This window comes from Lissotriton vulgaris, unplaced genomic scaffold, assembly GCF_964263255.1.
Source record: "Lissotriton vulgaris unplaced genomic scaffold, aLisVul1.2 SCAFFOLD_892, whole genome shotgun sequence".
Lineage (NCBI taxonomy): Eukaryota > Metazoa > Chordata > Amphibia > Caudata > Salamandridae > Lissotriton > Lissotriton vulgaris.
Genome location: NW_028254288.1, coordinates 721474 through 735914, shown reverse-complemented (window position 1 = coordinate 735914; position 14441 = coordinate 721474). Strand labels below are relative to the sequence as shown.

The 14441-nt window shown below is 54.2% G+C and overlaps 1 protein-coding gene across 1 annotated transcript in view; it reads left to right on the top strand.

The window, feature by feature from the left end:
* The window catches only part of LOC147659591 (mitochondrial 2-oxodicarboxylate carrier-like), a gene marked incomplete at its 3' end in the record, with an annotated part of 710830 nt that overhangs the window by 13306 nt on the left and 683083 nt on the right, over window positions 1-14441 (top strand). The gene's annotated exons all lie outside the window — the stretch shown is intronic.

Below are 14441 nucleotides of genomic sequence, written 5' to 3'. Positions count from 1 at the left end.
AGGAACCCTTTACAGGTCCTACATGTCAACCGCCTCAAGCCCCACTTGCGAAGGTCCGAAGTGGGCATGTTCTTGGCAACCGATGACGGAATGGAGGGGGAGTCAGAGCCTCTACCGGACCTCTTGGTGGCCTGTGAGAAGGATGGGTCAGTGGATGGAGTTAACCTCTCACCCTCCCTGACCGCCGAACAACAGGAGGATTGCCGCCAGTTGCTGGGGCAGTTTCCAGACCTGTTTTCCCTGGTTCCGAGTGTCACAGATTGGTGCGTCCATGATGTGGACACTGGAGACAGCTTGCCGGTGAAGCATAAGGCTTACCGAGTGACTGACAGGGTACGGGCCTGCATCAAGGAGGAGGTCTCCAAGATGCTTGCCCTCGGGGTGGTTGAGTCTTCCAGCAGTCCTTGGTCCAGCCCCGTGGTCTTGGTTCCGAAGGCTGCTGCGCCGGGAGCCACACCCGAACTCCGGTTCTGTGTGGACTACAGAGGACTCAATTCAGTCACGAAGACTGACGCGCACCCCATCCCCAGAGCTGACGAGCTCATTGATCGGCTAGGGGCTGCTCGGTTTCTCAGCACGTTTGATCTGACGTCTGGGTACTGGCAGATCGCCTTGACCGATGGGGCAAAGGAGAGGTCAGCATTCTCTACACCAGATGGGCATTTCCAGTTCCGGGTCATGCCATTTGGAATGAAGAATGCCCCTGCCACCTTTCAGAGATTGGTCAACCAGGTGTTGGCTGGACTGGACGAGTTCAGTGCCGCCTACCTGGATGACATCGCGGTGTTCAGCGGCACCTGGCCCGAACACCTGCGACACCTCTGGGAAGTGTTGATGGCCCTGCGCAGAGCAGGCCTCACAATCAAGGCAAGCAAGTGCCAGATTGGGCAGGGTTCCGTGGTGTACTTGGGACACCAAGTTGGGAGTGGCAAGGTAGCCCCCTTGCAGCCCAAAATCGAAACCATCCTGGCTTGGGAACCCCCCAAGACCCAGACTGCAGTGAGAGCCTTCCTGGGGCTCACTGGGTATTACAGGAGGTTTGTCAAGGGCTATGGCACGATCGTGACCCCCTTGACAGAGCTGACTTCGAAGAAGCAGCCCAGGAATGTGATTTGGACTGACACCTGTCAGAAAGCTTTCGACACCCTGAAGACTGCCATGTGCACGGCGCCCGTGCTCCTGGCCCCTGATTTCTCCAAAGAGTTCATTGTGCAAACAGACGCTTCAGAGCATGGTGTAGGGGCTGTTCTTTCACAGATGACTGAGGAGGGCTTTGACCAACCCGTAGCCTTCATAAGTCGGAGGTTACTTCCACGGGAAAGTAGGTGGAGTGCAATAGAGCGTGAAGCATTTGCTGTGGTCTGGGCACTGAAGAAGCTAAGACCCTACCTGTTTGGGTCTCACTTCCGAGTTCAGACGGACCACAGGCCCCTCAGATGGTTGATGCAAATGAGGGGTGAGAACCCGAAACTGTTGAGGTGGTCCATTTCTCTACAGAGTATGGACTTTACGGTGGAACACCGCCCTGGCACCGATCACGCCAACGCTGACGGTCTGTCCAGATTTTTCCGCCTTAGTGATGTGGAACTCCCTGGGGAAGGGTAGTTCCCCCCACATTTCAGCTGGAGGGGACACGTGTTAGACCTGGCACCTTGGCGTGAGTCTCCCTTCCACTTTTTGCTGATGTGCCTCCGATGTTTTGCTGGTTTTCCGATACTCAGGGCACTGCGCCACGGCTGATCCGTGCCGCAGTGCAAGTGCTCCCTATTGTAAACTGTACATACGATTGGTATCCATGATTGGTGCATTGGATTTACTGTTAGTCCCCAGTAAAGCGCACGAGAGAGTGCCGGGGCGTGTAGATGCCGATACTGCTGGTGGGCTTGCAGCGCTGGTTGCGCCACCCACCCGAGCAGCCGTAAACTTGTGTCTGGGAACTGCGACCGCAGAACCCGCGTGCGGTCTCGTACTGTCACGTTAGCTGGGCAAGTGTCCCCACTTGCCAGCCCCGACCCTTCCCTTGACTACATCTTAGTCACCCCTATGGTAGGCCTGCGGGCAGGGTGCATTGTAGGTGCGAGGTAGGACAAGCCCTGATGTGCGTGGCATGTCCTGGTAGTGACTTACAACGAAGACCGTATTTCACTACTGAAGGCTACCTGCTCCATTAGGCCAGACTGAGCTGCGAGGATTATTATACCCTATAATCCCCGCAGGCTCAAGGAGCATGGTAGTGAGTCATGTTTAGTATGCCTGAACTCAGGGTGATGAGATATTTCTTGTAGTCAAGTTTATTTCGTTATCCTGGGTTTGCAAATGCTACTTTTAGAAAGTTAGCATTTGCTTGCCTAACCATTTCAGTTGCCTCTGCCAGTATGTGTATCCGACTGTCTGGGATGTGTGAGTGACAGGGCTGGAGGGATGACAGGTGGTGAATGCGCAGATTACACCTTAGTGGGAGGTAGGAGTGCCTCTTGACTCGAACTGTCACTGTGCTCGGCCACCACAATGCTGGCTCCACCCTCCTGGGGAGCGGCGGATGACTCTGCCGGCACCTGGCCCAGGAAGGGCGAAGCCCCCATCAACAAGGTACTCTGGCCACTCCTGTCCGGACAATGCTGGCTCCACCTCCTGTGGGGCGTCTGATGCGCCTGCCCCTCACACTGAAAGCAGAAGCCGGAGTACACCCGCCGGGGTACTCCAGAACTGAGAGTGGCTATGCAAAGGCCCCCCTGGCCTGCGAGAACAAAAGAATTGGCCTATAAAAGATGGAGCCCTGCTCCTTGAAAGTTAGATCCGGTTTGGGCCACAGAACGACTCTGCCCTACGAGAAGGACCGCGAGAAGACAAAGAAGGGTGCTGACTCTTGCTTGTGTCTGGTGCCTTGCTGCTGAAGGAGAGGAAGACAAAACGACGAAACGACTTTTGTGCTACTTTGTGCCAAACTCTGCAAAGAGATCTCCAAGGGCTTGGAAGCTGAACTTGCCCCCTGACCAGCGTCCCAGGACCAGTGGACGCTAAACCCCCCTTGGAAGAAAGCGACTGCGGGTGCTGATCATCGCCGCAGTACCGACAAAGAGGAAGCTCCTCTAAGGCATCCACTCCCTCCCGACCACCGTGACCGGGGCCCAAAGCTACAGCGGAAGCACAGTAAGGACCAGCCGCCGCTGGCCCGAACATCGTGACCACACCTGCGCTGGGAGCCCGAGAGCAAAGCGAAGGAGGACCCGTCTGGTCCGAGCTACCGAGGCGACTGCATAGCGAGCCGTCCCTCACCTGCAAGGACAGACTATTGCCCTACGAGAATCCACACGGTCGGTAGCCTGTCCGACAGCCCAGCTGTGAGCCCACAGCTGCACCGACATTTGGCTGGGTACGTCCTGCACTTGGGGACCGTACTGCCACTTGTCACCGCCACACAGCCGCCGACTCCAAGGTCGGAGCAGACGACGAGAAGAGGACCGTGCCGCCACAGAGCACCGCTGCCCCGGACGACCAGTGACCTGCTCGGCCGAAGAGCCGCAACGATCAGCGACACCGGGAAGGCAACGCGACGTGGGACAGATCCCCTGGAAGCCGCTGGCTCCACAAAGAACTTTGTTTAACACCGGCCTACGGGCCTCACAAGAACTACGATAAGAACTGTGGTAATCTAAAGCTGATATCCTGCAACCGTATCCGTAAAGTTATTGCCTGTATTCACAAGCCTACGTAAAGTTTATATAAAGAGATATATTTTTACAAGAATACAGTCTGGTCTCGTTGTGTGGTGGGTTGGTTGTGAAGGTGTACTATTGCAAGTGTTTAACCCTATGTGCCCCAAAGATTAGCCTAAGACTGCTTAAGCCACACTACCTAGAGGGTAAGCAGAGGTTGTCTGGAAGGTAACCCTCAGCCCTGACGAGGAAGAGAGAGTCCCTGCTTGTCGCTAGTGCTTGCACTGCGCCAACTAGAGACTCCCCCTTCCTACACTCATAAAGAGTGCAGAGGGGTTGTGTTAGAAATGAATACATATATATTTGATATATACCTTGTGTGGTGTCCTTCCATTTGGTATTCAAGGGATTATAATTGGTAAAACAGCTGGCTTCACATGCTCTCTGAAGTCTTAGCCTGAAGACTGCTGGTTCATGCTACCACTAGGATAGCTTTCTATAAGGTTGACTTTACAACCACCATCAATAAGGGTCGATTAGACTGGTGCAAGGTGGCCACTAGAACTAGTGGACATCATATGCCAGGCTAACTTCTCACATTCATCTCGTTGAGCCGTCCTGAAGTCACGGGATGGCCACTCGCTCTTTTCTGGGGAGGAAAGGAGACCATGTAACAGGAGGACATGAAGACTTCATAAAGGCCCCTCGCTCCTTCCTTCTTTCAGACCGGGACTTCAGGACCTTAATTCTGCCTTGCAGGAGTTCAGAGGTAGCAAAGGGAGCCTCTTGTAACCACTCTGTTTCAGGGAGCTTTTTAGATACTGTAGCCAGGTATTCGTCAAACTGGGGTAGGTCTGTCCCCAATATGACTTTTTCCGGAAGGGAGGGAACTATGCCGACTGCTCGTATCTGGGGTTCTCCATCAATATCCATAAGGCCATTAGCTACCGTATATAGCCGGACATCCCCATGAACACAGGGCACTTGGATTTGGGTTTCGTTTTTAATGTGGCTCTGAGGAACTAGGTCTTGGGATATCACCGTGTGGTGGCAACCGGTATCCAAAAGAGCATCAACGGACCTCCCGTTTAAGCAAATGTTTTTTCTATAACGGGCCTTCGTTCCCCCTGTAGCTAATACCCTTCCCCAAGTCAAACCAACTTCCATAGGTTCTGCTGTTTCACTTTTTAATGGGCAGTTTTTGGACATATGACCCCGGTCCAGGCATCTAAAACACTGAAGTCCGGATGTCGGAGGAAAGAGTTGGGCAGGTGCTCTTGTCGTCCCTCTCCCTACACTTCCTCTCCTATTCTCAGTCTGTCTAAAAGGCGTTTTGGGTGCTACTGTTGAAGGGGCTTTCACATGCTGGATCTTAAAGTCTGGGTATCGGTGGTAGGCACAGGCCAAGTCCACCGCTGTTTGCACAGTTAGGTGGGATGTTGTCTCAGCCAAGATCTAGTGTTGGCGGGAAGGGCTTCTAGGTATTGTTCTAAATATACTTTCTCTGATACCTCTTCCACAGTGGAGTGGCTGGGCTGTAGCCACCTTTCTCCCAGGTCTTTAACCCGGTAATATAGGGCCCTTGGGTAGTCGCCCGCCATCCACTTCTCTTTACAGAATTTAGACCTGTAGTATTCCGTGTCATACCCCAGCCTTTCAAGGATAGTTTTCTTTATCTCAGGGTAGGGGGTGTCGTCCGAGGGGTTGGCAGCCTGATAGGTGGCTTGTAATTCTCTGGATAAAAGGGGGGCTATATATTGTCCCCATCGTTCAAGAGGCCAGCTCGCAGTTGTGGCCACCCTCTCGAAAATTCACGAAGAAATATTTTGGTTCCTCCCCTTCCTGGTATTCTGGAGCACTGAACTGGGTATGTTCGGGTGGACCCGGGCTGAGGATATGGCATCGGCGAGGCGTAGAATAGCTGTTTCCTGTACCTGCTGATTCGTCACTATCAGGGCAGCTTGTTCTTTCAGGGCAGGGTGGAAGGCTTCTCTGTCTTTCTGGGCTGCTTGAGCCTGGCTTTCCATAACCAGTTGTAAGTGTCTTTGGCCCTCAGCTAACTGGGCAGTCATATCTTCCATGGTAACAGGTTGGGTCATTTAATCCAACAACCTTATCCCATTTCTGACACCACAGTTATGCCCAGATGTATAGAAACACTATGGCCAGACTAGGATGGGGGGTCTGTTATTTTATTCAACAGTGGTTCTTTTGTTCTTTGGGGGAGTTTAAAGCTGGTGAAAGTTCCCGGAGAAAGAAAGAGGTGATAAATGGGTTTTCAATATGAAGTGAGAAAAAAGGGGGGGGGGGAGAGAGTTCTGAGTGGTGGACTGTTCATACACTGACAAAGAAACGGTCTTGCAGTAACTTCAGAAGCGACAAGGTGTTCTTTTCTGTCTTTCTTCTGTTCTTCGATACGTCTGGCTGGAGAAGGTCTGTACCGAGCCGTTAGCCTCAAAGAAGGACAAGGTGAGATGACAATCAGTACCTGGGGATTCTTTCACATGGTGAGCACACCGTCACCGACACCCCTCCTGGGCCGTGGCATTTGGAGTCTTGTCATCCTCCTCCTCTTCCTGCGGTCGGCCTGACTCAAGACGCGTTGCCACTAGGCGGTTCTTCTGTGGGGTTCTCCTTCGTCTCGGCTTCTTCCTCCTCGTCTGTTCTTCTGCTCCTCTCTTCGGGTCTGGGGTCCTCTGGGTCCGCGCTTAACGCCGCCTCGAGGTCTGTGTCCGTCTCTTGTTTCTGCGTTGGCTGGTGCGTCACGGCCTCTTCTGGAAAGACTAGAACGACCGCGTCCTTTTCCGGCGGTCTAGTCGCGGGCGCCATCTTGGGAGTCCCGCTCGCGAAGAGGTCGGGACTACAGGGGTGTAACCACCCCCTTCCCAGGTCCACCGTTAGGAGGGACCTTACAGGTAGTCCAACTCCTAAACTTAGTATAAGTATAGGAGCTGTGTCCCTAGGACTTTAGATTACCCTGGACGAAACTTTTAAACATATATCCTGGACCTTAGACGTTCCATTTTGACTGGAAGACGGAAGACCTCTTTCTTGTGGTCAAGGAGTGACCGCCCTGTTCAAACAGGCACCAACTGCAACTTTGCCGGTCTGCCTTTTCGAGGCTCCCGTCGGATCCCGAAGAATCTGCGACACAGGATACGGACTTCCAGACATCTCTGACCCGAACTTCGCTCACAGCAAAGCTGAGACCCTTGGCGGAACGAGAGACGTGGGACCGGAACTCCTGGACATCCTGCATTTTGCTAACTGCATCGACTCCTGAGGTATCTCGCAGTTGTGCGTTTGGTTACTTGAAGCCCGAGCACCATTTGCACCGAAGCTCCGGCACTCACACTCCACGAGTGTCCCTTGGGTCCGGCTTTTGAATTTCAGCTCGACGCGTGTTAGAAGGGGCGATCCCATGGGGGGCAGAGTTCGGTCTCCTGACCACCCCCTGACCCGCCTCTCCCAGGAACGCTGCCGAGCAGAGGTGTGAGGCCCTACAGGAGAGGGCTTCGTATTTAGGATCGTACACGCTGAGATTCCACCACTCTATAAATGGACACCACACAGAGATTACTGAATGAAAGGTTCTTTATCAAGCAGTTGTTATGAGGTACTTTCAGGTCAAATAGTCAAGTATTTACATTTAGGTTGAGGGTTCGTAAGTTCTTGGTTGCAGGGGTGTGGGAAGCGGGACAACGCGTATCTGGCGCACGGCTCTTAATCCTCGAGCTGGGGGATACGGGCTGTTGTAGGCGTCGGTCGCACTGGTTGCTCCACTCACCCTCCTCGAGTTACGTTGTTTTGGTAGCGTCGTCGGTCCAGCCCGACCAGAGTACTCTTCGAGCCGCGACCTGGTCAGCAGGGCTCTGGCATGAGTGAACGGAGTGTCCTTCAGTTCTTGGGGAGCCGCGACCACGTCAGCAGGGCTCAAGCAGAGGTTGTTGCAGCGTCGTGAGGTTTCAAGGGAGCCGCGACCAAGTCAACAGGGCTCACGCTGAAGTTGTTAAAGTTCGAGGGAGCCGCAACCAAGTCAGCAGGGCTCACCAAGGTTCCAAAGTTCAGGTAGCGATGTTTTCGTGAGATGGTTAAGTCGCGACCAGGTCAGCAGGGCACTCTTCTTCCAGGATTCATCTGCCCGCTAGTTCCAGAGCCGCCCTGGTTATAGTCCTGTTTCCCTTTGAAGTCCGAGCCCTCGCAGGCGGGTATCAGGTGCCCGGGGGCTGATTGTCGGGGTTTCCCGCTATCCAGCCTTTTGATCCTTTGAAGATGGGTCCGGGGGTTCCAGACACCCAGCAGGGAGTGGAGCCAGGTCTCGGGGAGGCCGGAGGGGTGATCAAAACCAGTCTTCAGGGGGAGGCCAGAGGTGTGATCGAAACTACTCCACCCTATCTCACTCAGAAGAAGCCCTCTACCCCCCAGCCGGGCATGGCGCTTCTGGTGCCTGTGTTTCGCTGGGGCCGGGGTCATGCAGGGGGCTTTGGAGTCAGGGATCTTAGGGAAGGGTGATGGCTACCGGAGGCCTTCGGGGTTGATGCGGGTTTGGGGGCGTCCGGTACCGAGAAGATAGATGGCGGGATACGGGGATGTTCGTCCTATCGGTAGGGTCATGGAGGGTGCGGGGGCGGACAGAATATGGGACGACCGGGGGGTTCTGCTTTACAGGGGCAACTGTCGGGCACTGAGGGTTGGGGGGTACCACACCACGAGGCCAGGTCTAAAAACGTGTCTTCCCCGTTCCTAGTCCGTTGGCTAGTGAGCCCCCTGAAGACTCCATTTTGAATCTAACTTGCTTTCCTGGTTGCTCCAGGTTTGCTACAGCTTCCTTACAAAGGAGAAGCACCTCAGACCTTGCTAGTCTGCAATGAAGCCAATCTCGACATCCTGCATGGATTGCGTTTGCCAAGGCTTGTTGGGTCCAATCCGGATACCGACACCGCAGTCAACTAGATCCTTCGTGGGACAGCTCGAATCCAGCTCCTGGTCATAGTCAATGCCTCCTGGACCTCGTGGCTGAAGAGACGAGCTTCACCTTTTCACCTGAAATCACCCGACATTGGCTGGCCGCTTTCCATCGCCATCCTGGTCACTGGCTAGTGACCCAGACTCTGCCCCTTCTGCTCTGAGGTTCTTCAGATCTTCGATCCACCCTTGAATCCACCTGGACACTTTTTCTCTGGTCGCCTACAGCACTTCTTTGCAGCTCTCCATTGAAATCGACAATGAAACCCGACATCCAAAGACACCTTTGCACCGGCTTCCGTGGGTGAGGTAACACGAGTACTCTGGTAGTCTCAAGGGTATTGGCCCTCCTAGTGTCTAAGTCTAAAAGGGTTTCATCGTAGTCCACCCGGAAGTATTCTTAAATTGAAAGATTGTAACTTCTTCGGTTCCCATAGAAAGTCAATGGTAACCCGCGGCTGTGTTTAGAAACGGCACTTGTCTCCCTTTGGCTCTTTAGAGTAGCCCAGCGATTTCACAGGCCCCAGGCCTGCTTTCTAAAGCTCACGTGGTTCTTATACCACTATTTTAGTATATGGTTTGTGAGACCCCTAGGGCAAAATGTATACTGTGCAACTTATTGTATGCTAATTAAGTAACTTGTATTGTACTTTTACCTCTGACCTCATAAAGAGTGCAGAGGGGTGTGTTTAGCTTAAATACATATATATATTTGATATATACCTTGTGTGGTGTCCTTTTATTTGGTGCTCAAGGGATTATCATTGGTAAAACAACTTGCTTAATGCGCTCTCTGAAGTCTTAGCCTGTTGACTGCTGGTCCATTCTACCACTAGGCTAGCTTTCTATAAGGTTGACTTTACAACCACCATCAATAAGGGTCGATTAGACTGGCGCAAGGTGCCCACTAGAACTAGTGGAATTCATATGCCAGGCTAACTTCTCACATTGATATTTTAAAGACCACACTTGCAACCTGAAAAGTGAAACTACAGGCGTTAGAATGCAAAGTGTCATTGGTTTAAAAGCAGTACTTTTGCAACATTTGACACAAGATGTGTATCACTTTGTAGGTATGTAGGAGAAGCTTTATACTTACTGCTAGGTTATCTGTAGAGCAGCTTGATTGATACCTGCCAAGGGGAATGTCTCAGAGCTCTCCAATACAGGTTGTGATTGTGACGTTTCAAGCTGCTCACAGACTGCTTTTACTCTTGCCCAGTGCATTTTGGTCCAGACTGTAACCTGGCATGGTTCCGTCCAAGGTACTGGAGTCTCCCTGGGCATTTCTTGCAGTACCAAATTTGTGTTTCTGTACAATGTACCAACATCTTTATGCATAGTTCCTTCTGTATCAGTACTTGCAGTTCTATACAATGTTTTTGCAGTTCCATTGCTTGTGTTTGTGGGTAGATCCCATAGTGCTGTTACCTGCAGTTCTATGCAAGTTGCTGGAGTCTCCATGGGCAGTTCCTGCAGAAATTAAGGTACTAAACCTGCAGATATATTGACAGTTGGGCTGAAAATCGAGCCCTCGGATTGGTCTAAGAGGCTTTTTTGGTGTGTGTGCTCTGGTTTCTGGCCACAACATGAACAGAAATGTTGTAGTAGCCATTACAGGACTCGCAGACTTGGTCCTGAAATTGTTTTTAAAACAGGATATAAGGGGATAACCAACCCCGACTTATGACCTCACATATTGGAACGCTCAGGGCTGTTTTATGACATCATTGATAGAATCACTGATTGCAGCTGAAATGACATCATTGATGACAACACTGTGCATGGCGGGGGTGCGAGTTACAGTTACTTGAAATAACTAAGTGGTAAATTTCAGTGTTTTTCTTTAATTTAAAATGTAATGTTTAAACTGACATTTTAACCTACTATAACATCACTAAAACGTTTGGTTTTTCCGAGGTTTTCAAGAACAATTTAGAGTGAGATATTATTACCACGTGTGTGTGTGTGTGTGTGTGTGTGTGTGTGTGTGTGTACGTGTGTGTGTGTGTGTGTGTGTACGTGTACGTGTGTGTGTGTACGTGTGTGTGTGTGTGAGTGTGTGTACGTGTACGTGTGTGTGTGTACGTGTGTGTGTGTACGTGTGTGTGTACGTGTGTGTGTGTGTGTGTGTGTGTGTACGTGTGTGTGTGTGTACGTGTATTCGTGTGTACACCAAAGGTTAAAGGAACATTATAGTTAGTTGCAGATGTCAGTTAAAACACGCTTTTGTAAACGTACAAAACCATTGAAATTCACCAGCCCCATCCATGACCCACCTAGGGGAACCTGTGTCCTTTTTTTCTTCTTTAGACCAGCTCTCCAGATCCGATTTAAAAACAAATAACAGATGTGGCGCTCTAGTGTTTGACGGGGTCTCGGCTGAGCCCCGGAAGCACCTACAAACATTGTATCCCCTTCTGGCCAGGCGTGGCCAGAAGGATATAAATAAAAGGGACGGAGTCGCTCGGGACTTCCGGCCCACTGGAGCCTCACTGTGTAAAAGTCATTATTGTAAGCATTGCCCCCTTTGTATTGCTAGGCCTGCATGTGATTGCCCACCGTGATTGCCTGCCCACGGTCACGGAGCGGCCCCCCCAAAATAATGAATTGGCCCAGGGCGGGTCCCCTCTGGCGTGAAGGGGCAGGGGTTCCCTTCCCTGAACCCTATATGCTTTTTAGATCCCTTTTAGTAGGACAGGACACTGAGTCCTAAAATGGTTGCTGCCACATCTTTGTTGATGTGGTGACAGCCAATCGGATAATATATTTTGAGCCTTGCTTGGGGCCTGCACCTCTGTAGGACTGTCCTCTGATGGCCAGGAGCTGCTTCTCAGTGTGCTGAGAGCTGATGCCTCGCCTATGCCCCCTGGTCCTGGTGCAGTCTGGGAGTCCAGGTGCTGGTGTCAGCACAGGTGAGGCTGGGGATGAAGGCTGCTGCCATTGGCTGTGGGGGCACCAGAGCTGGGCAGATGCTTGGGGGCCTCCGCAGGCCGAGCCAGCATGTGTGTACCACCTGACCAGGGCATCCAGCGGTGTCATCTGTGGCAGCCACAACCCCGGCTCGCATCTCTGGGGTTCAGCAGTTGTGGCTGGGGCCGGTGGCGTAGCAGAAGTGTCCACGTTGTGTAGTCATGCAGGAGGCACACCTGTGTGTTTGCAGGACACCACAGTGTAGACTCTGGGGACAGAGGGGAGCGGTCCACTGGGCTTCCCAGCTTTGGCCACCAGGGCTCCCTCTCTTCTGGATGCTCAAGTGGGCCATGGGCGTCCTCACATCTGTCCTGGGTCCTGCACCCTAGACTAACCCTGACCCCCTCCTATGGTGGTGCTGGAAGGGAGGTGGTCACTTTGCAGGTATCTCCTCTGCTCCTCTGGTGTGGCTGCGGGTGGTGTGGCTGCGGGTGGTGGGGGTGGAAGCAGGAAGGGAGGTGGTCACTTTGCAGGTATCTCTTCTGGTCCTCTGGTGGGGCTGCGGGTGGTGTGGCTGCGGGTGGTGGGGGTGGAAGCAGGAAGGGAGGCGGTTACTTTGCAGGTATCTCCTCTGGTCCTTTGGTGGGGCTGTGGGTTGCGGGTGGTGGAAGCAGGAAGGGAGGTGGTCACTTTGCAGGTATCTCCTCTGCTCCTGTGGTGGGGCTGCGGGTGGTGGGGGTGGAAGAAGGAAGGGAGGCTGTCCCTTTGCAGGTATATCCTCTGGTCCTGTGGTGGGGGTGGAAGAAGGAAGGGAGGTGGTCACTTTGCAGGTATCTCCTCTGGTCCTGTAGTGGGGCTGCGGGTTGAGAGGTGGAAGCAGGAAGGGAGGTGGTCACTTTGCAGGTATCTCCTCTGCTCCTGTGGTGGGGCTGCGGGCGAAGAGGTGGAAGGAGGAAGGGAGGCGGTCACTTTGCAGGTATCTCCTCTGCTCCTCTGGTGGGGCTGCGGGTGGTGGAAGCAGGAAGGGAAGCGGTCACTTTGCAGGTATCTCCTCTGCTCCTGTGGTGGGGCTGCGGGTGGTGTGGCTGCGGGTGGTGGGGGTGGAAGCAGGAAGGGAGGCGGTCACTTTGCGTGTATCTCCTCTGGAGGGGCTGCGGGTGGTGGGGGTGGAAGAAGGAAGGGAGGTGGTCACTTTGCAGGTATCGCCTCTGGTCCTGTGATGGGGCTGCGGGTGATGGGGGTGGAAGAAGGAAGGGAGGCGGTCACTTTGCAGGTATCTCCTCTGTCCTGTGGTGGGGCTGCGGGCGAAGAGGTGGAAGGAGGAAGGGAGGCGGTCACTTTGCAGGTATCTCCTCTGCTCCTCTGGTGGGGCTGCGGGTGGTGGAAGCAGGAAGGGAAGCGGTCACTTTGCAGGTATCTCCTCTGCTCCTGTGGTGGGGCTGCGGGTGGTGTGGCTGCGGGTGGTGGGGGTGGAAGCAGGAAGGGAGGCGGTCACTTTGCGTGTATCTCCTCTGGAGGGGCTGCGGGTGGTGGGGGTGGAAGCAGGAAGGGAGGTGGTCACTTTGCAGGTATCTCCTCTGGTCCTGTGGTGGGGTTGCGGGTGGTGGGGTGGAAGCAGGAAGGGAGGCGGTCACTTTGCAGGTATCTCCTCTGTCCTGTGGTGGGGCTGCGGGCGAAGAGGTGGAAGGAGGAAGGGAGGCGGTCACTTTGCAGGTATCTCCTCTGCTCCTCTGGTGGGGCTGCGGGTGGTGGAAGCAGGAAGGGAAGCGGTCACTTTGCAGGTATCTCCTCTGCTCCTGTGGTGGGGCTGCGGGTGGTGTGGCTGCGGGTGGTGGGGGTGGAAGCAGGAAGGGAGGCGGTCACTTTGCAGGTATCTCCTCTGGTCCTGTGGTGGGGCTGCGGGTGGTGGAAGCAGGAAGGGAGGCGGTCACTTTGCAGGTATCTCCTATGCTCCTGTGGTGGGGCTGCGGGTGGTGGGGGTTGAAGCAGGAAGGGAGGCGGTCACTTTGCGTGTATCTCCTCTGGTGGGGCTGCGGGTGGTGGCAGCAGGAAGGGAGGCGGTCACTTTGCAGGTATCTCCTCTGGTCCTGTGGTGGGGCTGCGGGTGGTGTGGCTGCGGGTGGTGGGGGTGGAAGCAGGAAGGGAGGCGGTCACTTTGCAGGTATCTCCTCTGCTCCTGTGGTGGGGCTGCGGGTGGTGTGGCTGCGGGTGGTGGGGGTGGAAGCAGGAAGGGAGGCGGTCACTTTGCGTGTATCTCCTCTGGAGGGGCTGCGGGTGGTGGGGGTGGAAGCAGGAAGGGAGGTGGTCACTTTGCAGGTATCTCCTCTGGTCCTGTGGTGGGGTTGCGGGTGGTGGGGTGGAAGCAGGAAGGGAGGCGGTCACTTTGCAGGTATCTCCTCTGTCCTGTGGTGGGGCTGCGGGCGAAGAGGTGGAAGGAGGAAGGGAGGCGGTCACTTTGCAGGTATCTCCTCTGCTCCTCTGGTGGGGCTGCGGGTGGTGGAAGCAGGAAGGGAAGCGGTCACTTTGCAGGTATCTCCTCTGCTCCTGTGGTGGGGCTGCGGGTGGTGTGGCTGCGGGTGGTGGGGGTGGAAGCAGGAAGGGAGGCGGTCACTTTGCAGGTATCTCCTCTGGTCCTGTGGTGGGGCTGCGGGTGGTGGAAGCAGGAAGGGAGGCGGTCACTTTGCAGGTATCTCCTATGCTCCTGTGGTGGGGCTGCGGGTGGTGGGGGTTGAAGCAGGAAGGGAGGCGGTCACTTTGCGTGTATCTCCTCTGGTGGGGCTGCGGGTGGTGGCAGCAGGAAGGGAGGCGGTCACTTTGCAGGTATCTCCTCTGGTCCTGTGGTGGGGCTGCGGGTGGAGAGGTGGAAGCAGGAAGGGAGGTCGTCACTTTACAGGTATCTCCTCTGGT